The sequence below is a fragment of the Lepidochelys kempii genome, chromosome 8, assembly GCF_965140285.1.
Source record: "Lepidochelys kempii isolate rLepKem1 chromosome 8, rLepKem1.hap1, whole genome shotgun sequence".
NCBI classification, from domain to species: domain Eukaryota; kingdom Metazoa; phylum Chordata; order Testudines; family Cheloniidae; genus Lepidochelys; species Lepidochelys kempii.
In genome coordinates, this window is record NC_136387.1 from 72739374 (window position 1) to 72746389 (window position 7016).

Here is a 7016-nt window from a genome sequence, read left to right on the forward strand (position 1 = left end):
CTGGTCCCCCAAGAATCCGTTCTGGGACCTGTGCTGTTCAACATATTTACAAGTGATCTGGAGGAAAAAGGGTAAATTGTGAGATGGCAAAGTTTCCAGACAATATAAAATTACTCAAGATATTTAAGTCCAAAGCTGACTGCAAAGAGTTACAAAAGGATCTCACAAAAACGGGTGACTGGGCAAAAAACTGACAGATGAAAGTTACTTGTTAATAAGTAAAAAGTAATATGCAGTGAAATATATAGTCGCAACTACACTTACAAAATGATGGGATCTAAATTAGCTTCTCCCATGCAAGAAAGATCTTGGAATCATTATGGATAGTCTTCTGAAAACCTCTTGCCCAATGTGCAGTGGCAGTCAAAATAGCTAACCGAATGTGAGGAACCATTAGGAAAGGAATAGTATGACAGAAAATATCATAATGCCAGTATATAAATCCATGGTACTTTTTCACTTTGAATATTGCATGCAGTTTTTGTCATCCCATCTTGAAAAAGGAATATTAGAATTGGAAAAAGTACAGAGAACAAAAATGATTAGGGGTATGGAACAGCCTCAATATGCAGAGAAACTGTTCAGCTTAGAAAAGAGAATGAGGAGGGATATAATAGAGGTCTATAAAATCATGAATGGTGTGGAAAAAGTGAATAAGGAAGTGTTAGTTACTCCTTCATGTAACACAAGAACCTAGGGTCACCCAGTGAAAATAGGCAGCAGCTTTAGAACAGACATAACAACGTACTTCTTCATCCAGTGCACAGTCAACCTGTGGTACTCATTGCCAAGGATGTTGTGAAGACCAAACTATAACTGGGTTCAAAAAAGAATTATATAAGTTCATGAAGGATAGGTCCATCAACGGCTATTAGCCAAGATGGTCAGGGATGGAACCCCATATTCTGGGTGTCCCTGAATCTGTGACTGCCAGAAGTTGGGACTAGATGACAGGGGTTGGATCCCTCTATAATCGCCCTGTTCTGTTCACTCCATTTGAAGCTTCTGGCACCAGCCTCTACCAGAAGACAGGATACGGGACTAGATGGACCATTGCCATACTGGGTCGGACCATTCTTATGATCTTTCCCTCCCCCAGATCACACCATGTCCATTACAGCTTTGCCACCTGGCTCCCCCCTGCACTGAATCAGCATTTACCCACTCCTGCCTTCACCTTCTTTTTGTCCTCATGCCCATTTTTCTTCCTCTCCCATCCCTCTTATTCCCCACTCCTACAATAAGATTTTTTGCTAGTTTTTTTATTATTATTTTTGTCTGAGTTTTACAGGTGTTGCATCATCCCCTGCTGCACTGAATTGACACTTCTAAAAGTAGCAGCCTTGGAGTGACTGACTAGAGCCATTGCAAGCAGAAGTGTCAATTTAGTGCAGCAGGGAATGGTGTTGCAGCTGCAGAAAGAGAACAGAGGCCTTATTTTATGCTTTTTTTAAATGGTAAAAATGTTAGAAGGGAAGGAAGGCTACAAAACAAATAAGAAGGGAGAGGGGAAAAATCAAAAAGGGAGTTGAGAAGAGAATGTGAAATAGTGAGAGAAAAATAAACGCAAAGAAATTATTAAAATGGTCTATTAATAGGATGGAAACTTTTTTAAAATCTGGAATTTCTATTAAGTTAAAAATGCATCATGTGCATATTTCAGACAATACTAACCTACTACTTGTTTGTCTGTTTTAGAGGAAGAAATCTGACCCACAAAACTTGGTTTACTACTCAAAATTATTTACTATGTGCTGTGGATTGTTTCTATTTTAAGATTATAAGCAGGAATACAGTCTTTTTTCTCCACCACCCAGCACTTGTAAGCCCAGAACTAAAACTTACACATATCTTGTATATTCGATTGATTCCATAAGGTTTTCATCAAAATTCAAAACATAACTATGTTTAGATATATTCGAACATTTTTATTGCATTTAGTTATGAAACATGAATTCTTATTGATAGAATCTGGGGCACATGACATTGCTAGATCATTCCAAACAAGTTAATTCTGAAATGGGCTTGAATCAATAACACAAAAGAGGCATTACAGCCAATTTTTATGGTAGTCATGGTTGTATAAAATAAAATCAAGACAATCAGAATGAAAGTTCCCTGCATCACAAATATAATTTGCAACCTACTCTAGACACAAAGAGGAAATAGATAGGTAGGTAAAAGATATAGATAAAAACAAATGAAAGATATGTAGGAGTACAAAAACTGGCAATATAGAAAGAATGCAGAGTAATTGGCAGCCAATATGGTGAGGGGAAATGACCAAGCATGCCAAATAAGTAATTCACGGGTAAATAGAATGCTTTCCTTTCATTTGGGCTTTTTGAACGTTTATGGAAAAGCTCTCTTTACTCTGTGTCTGTAACTCATAGATAGACGGGGGCTGTATCTACAAATAAGTCTATCAGTGCAATGCTTTGCTTTTAATGAAATGGATTTTTAATTATGAAAACAGCTATATTTCATTCTGACTTGCTCCATTTCCAGAATGTCAGCAGGAAGGAGTACATCAAATGCACTTGCTTTCCATGTCCTTCACTAAATCAACAACGATGAGGTGTGCAAGCATTGGAAGAAAGTGTTACTATTATACTACAGGTTTCAGAATAGCAGCTGTGTTAGTCTGTATCCGCAAAAAGAAAAGTAGTCTGTAAGCAAGGATTGGCCTGTCTCCCAAGATTTGTGAGAGCGATGGGTCGTCCTTCAGGATAGGTTGTAGATCCTTGATGATGCGTTGGAGAGATTTTAGTTGGGGGCTGAAGGTGATGGCTAGTGCCGTTCTGTTATTTTCTTTGTTGGTCCTGTCCTGTAGTAGGTAACTTCTGGGTACTCTTCCGGCTCTGTCAATCTGTTTCTTCACTTCAGCAGGTGGGTATTGTAGTTGTAAGAACTAAAACCTCTCCAACGGATCATCAGGGATCTACAGCCTATCCTGAAGGACGAGCCATCACTCTCACAGATCTTGGGAGACACGCCAATACTCGCTTACAGACAGCCCCCCAACGTGAAGCAAATACTCACCAGCAAACACACACCACACAACAAAAACACTAACCCGGGAACCTATCCTTGCAACAAAGCCCATTGCCAACTGTGTCCTTATATCTATTCAGGGGACACCATCATAGGGCCTAATCACATCAGCCACACTATCAGAGGCTCATTCACCTGCACATCTACCAATGTGATATATGCCATCATCTGCCAGCAATGCCCCTCTGCCATGTATATTGGCCAGGCTGGACAGTCTCTACTTAAAAGAATAAATGGACACAAATCAGACGTCAAGAATTATAACATTCAAAAACCAGTCAGAGAACACTTCAATCTCTTTGGTCACTCGATTACAGACCTAAAAGTGGCAATTCCTCAACAAAAAAACTTCAGAAACAGACTCCAATGAGAGACTGCTGAATTGGAATTAATTTGCAAACTGGACACAATTAACTTAGGCTTGAATAAAGACTGGGAGTGGATGTGTCATTACACAAAGTAAAACTATTTCCCCATGTTTATTTCCCCCACCTACTGTTCCTCAAACGTTCTTGTCAACTGCTGGAAATAGCCCACCTTGATTATCACTACAAAAGGTTTTTTTGTTTTTCTCCCCGGCTCCACACTTGCTGGTAATAGCTCATCTTACCTGATCACTCTCGTTACAGTGTGTATGGTAACACCCATTGTTTCAGGTTCTCAGTGTATATAAATCTCCCCACTATATTTTCCACTTAATGCATCCGATGAAGTGAGCTGTAGCTCATGAAAGCTTATGCTCAAATAAATTTGTTAGTCTCTAAGATGCCACAAGTACTCCTTTTCTTATTATACTGCAGAGATATAGAAAAATTCAAGTATTTTTATTGTTTTTATTGATCTTGGAGGGCTCTATGGCACTGCTGCATGTTTCCTGACAATGGAACCCTACCTACGTTACTTTGGACTCCATCTGAATAAATAAGCTCTAAAGTGCTGAGATGTCCCTTTTTGTTGTTCTCTTCCTCAAGGACATTTGTTCAAAGTGTGCTGTTCTTCCCATTCCCCAAAGCAGACATTGTCTTGAAGTGTTTTGAATGAACCTCTAAGCACACAAATACCAGAGGATTTATCCCACATATGTAGAAAAGTCAGAAAGGGAAGAGACTGACAATAACACGTATCCTTGCTTTCTGGACACAAAGAATTCTCCCTTCCAATGCACAGTTCCTATACTGGCATAGAATAAGCAAATAAGTCATTCTCAAAAGTATACATATGTGAGGCGGCATATTACCCATGGGGTAGCAGAAATGGGCATTTTCCCATTTGTACCATTAAGTATATACTAATTTCAGGACGTTTGACAATTATATTTATCTCTAACATTATCCACGCTGCCTACCCTCCTTTACCCTCCCATACACACACTTACTGTCTTCTGGAATTATTTGCTTTAAGGTAGTTCAATGCCTTGGGACACTAGATAATTTGGTTGCCATAAAGCAGGACAGCATTTCAATTTGTCTTGGGCCATGAAATTCACTTCACTTTCAGTATTTCAATGGTATGTTTTGTTCTATGTACACTAGTTCAAGGAAGCACAATGTTTTCCATACAACAATTATTTTTCCTTTTCCTTCCAAAGATTACTATCTGTGAGCACGGGAGCAGCAGCACCCAAAGTATGATTAAAGAGCTATAGGCTGTGCAGCTGGTAGGTGAAAGGGTAAAGAAAGCTGACATCTGATGTTCACATAATACTGGTCTAAGATAATCCATGTTTTCCCACAAAGCAGCACAGAAACAGAATCAGATCTAGGAGTCCACCCACAAGGTTTTCTAAAATATCCCTGTTTTCCTTCAGCCACTCCCAAACCTGTGTCTTTTCCATTCTGCCTCATGGTTAATTGGCAGAGCCTACCAATCAATATTTACAGTGGGTCTCCTCTTTCTTCTTTCAAATCTCTTCTAAAGCCTCACCCGTTTGATGACACCTATGTGAGGTTCTGACACCTAGTACTGCGGGGGTAAACTATTTAAAATCCTAACTAAATGTATCAGATCAGAATCTCAGAGAAAAATGTTGCTAAAATTAACCATATAGTTTGTCAAGCATTAGCTATCTCAGGACTCAGCACAGAATAAGGACATGGGGGAGTTACTCAAAGGTCAGTACTAGAATTAAATATGTAGGGCAGATAAAAATGGTATGTGACTTGGGAGTGTGACTGCACGTGCTCAGATAGGTGCAGAAAGAAAAGGAGCATGCATGTCAGTCAAGTGAGAAGCTTCTGGAAGTTGTGTGTGGTCATAAAAAGAGGCAAGTACAGATGCAAGAGAGCGGATTGAACCCTTCTCAGTTTTGTTTAGGAAGGAGAGAGGAGAAAGATGCTTGCTGTCTTGGGTCCTGAATGTTATTTAAGTAAAGCAGACAGGGCTATAGTTCTAGAGGACAGACATCATGTGGAAGAACCTGGTAACAAAAGAGCATACTGCATGCTGATTCCCAAACCTGACTGAACCAGAATATTCTTTCATCCTGGATATGCCACACATACTTCAAAGACTGACGCATTGTACAGTGAATGATGCACTATCTGTGACAGGAACCCAGATGCTGCAAGAGAGGCTGATCAGAGAAATGGAATTTCAATTTAGTAGGAGCAGTTCAGTTATGAAAAACAACAATTTAGGAGTGAGACTGATGCTCTGCAACAGAATAAGTGCAGAACTTTTTTGCAAAAGGATGTTGGGACAGCCAGTGCCAACAGGTAAATCTTTGATGAGGATTTTGTTTGAACTTTTTATACCACTTTAGATAAATTCACTGTGCCAATATTTGTGAATAGGGTCCAGTTTGTGTCGCCCACCAAATTGACCCTAACATTGGGTGAATCCTGTGGTTGTACCTCTCATTTTAATAATCATAGTTTCACATCTAGGACAGAATTTGTAACTTTAACTACAGTTTTAATGTATTATTTTCAAGTACCTCATTTAAATTGCAGCAATTCTCTAAAGCAAATACCTCCTGCCCCGGGACTGTATTTGTTAATTCCCCATTAAAATACATCCTTTCCTCACTAACATACCATTTTAATGCTCATGCCCACTTATAAAATCACTATTAAATATTGATCAAAAACATAATTGTATCATAAGCTGAAGCACTTGGTTAATTGCAGATCCAGAGAGTGGATACACACTGTATATGTTTTAAACATATTGCAGTGGTTTCCTGTGCTAATTATATAATGATTATTCAGTATAAGTTTAAACTTTATGTTCACTTAATTAAACAGCATTTAAATTTGAAAGTCCCATCCTGCAAGTTAAAAACAGAAACTGTTACTTACGGTTTTTAGAATTTAAAATTGTGGTAATTTAATTTGCTTCTCTAGGAGGTGTTTGTAATAAATTAATGGAGATAACAGAAACAGTCAGTTGACAGGGACAGAATATTGTTCAAAATACACCTAATATCTATCACAAGTGTAGATTCATCATTTAACACTCTTGTTAGGGCTGACAAAATTATTTTAGGGTATGGAAACATCAGTATGTTGCCTTGCCTTTTCTCACATTCCTCTTCCTTTCTCCCTTGTTACCTCTCCTTCACTTTGCCCACCTCTCCCATTCCTTTCACCCTCCCTTCTCTTCAAATACTCACTGTTCGTTATGCCAATAACGTTGTTTAACTGTCACAGGTGAAGATAAATCATGCAGTACTGTTTCTGTTCTCTGAATGGATGAGAGTGCAGGCACGTCTGGCATGAATACTTGCATGCACGGATTTACATGAATGCAATCAGTGTGAAATGTAGTCAATCTTAAAATGTGTTTAACTAGTTTCAGGTATTAAATCTGCCCCAGAGTCTCCATGCCCATTTTTATGATTTTACAATCACATTTTCCTATTTTTTTAAAAAAAGTTTCTCATTACTCAGTTGCTGTGTGAAAGATGACTGTCTATACACCCATCACTGTGAAATGCATAAAGTAACCAAACTAGAAAAAAA

General features: G+C 38.6%; 1 protein-coding gene across 2 annotated transcripts in view; it reads right to left on the reverse strand.

The window, feature by feature from the left end:
* LOC144929067 (uncharacterized) overlaps nucleotides 1-6756 on the reverse strand; it is a 58187-nt gene extending 51431 nt beyond the window's left edge. For both annotated transcript variants that reach the window (XR_013636184.1, XM_073356980.2), the window contains exon 1: nucleotides 6668-6756. The gene's annotated coding sequence lies outside the window, so the exon portion shown is untranslated. The remainder of the gene's footprint in view (nucleotides 1-6667) is intronic.
* Nucleotides 6757-7016: the final 260 nt, after the last annotated feature.